The following is a 443-nucleotide window of genomic DNA, read 5'->3' as shown; positions in this document are numbered from 1 at the left end:
TCTCCATTTAGGATTGTCTTCTGCAGGCTGAACAAGCCCAGTTTCCTTAGCCTTTCCTCATATCTCATGTCTGTGCCTGGGAGGATCATGGAACAGATCCTCCTGAAGCTATGCTAAGGCACATGGAGGACAGGGAGGTGATTCGAGACAGCCAGCATGGCTTCACCAAGGGAACATCCTGCCTGACTAACCTAGTGGCCTTCTATGATGGAGTGACTATATCAGTGGACATGGGAAGGGCTACAGATGTCGTCTATCTGGACCTCTGTGTCCTGGTATTGGCAGGGATAGAGTTAATTTCCTTCCTAGTAGCTGGTACAGTGCTGTGTTTTGGATTTAGGGTGAGAACAATGTTGATAACACACCAATGTTTTAGTTGTTGCTAGGTAATGCTTACACTAGTCAAGGACTTTTCAGCTTCCCATGCTCTACCGACTGAGAAG

The sequence above is a fragment of the Pygoscelis adeliae genome, unplaced genomic scaffold, assembly GCF_000699105.1.
Source record: "Pygoscelis adeliae isolate BGI_AS28 unplaced genomic scaffold, ASM69910v1 Scaffold38, whole genome shotgun sequence".
NCBI lineage: Eukaryota > Metazoa > Chordata > Aves > Sphenisciformes > Spheniscidae > Pygoscelis > Pygoscelis adeliae.
Note: the sequence above shows the minus strand (reverse complement) of the source record.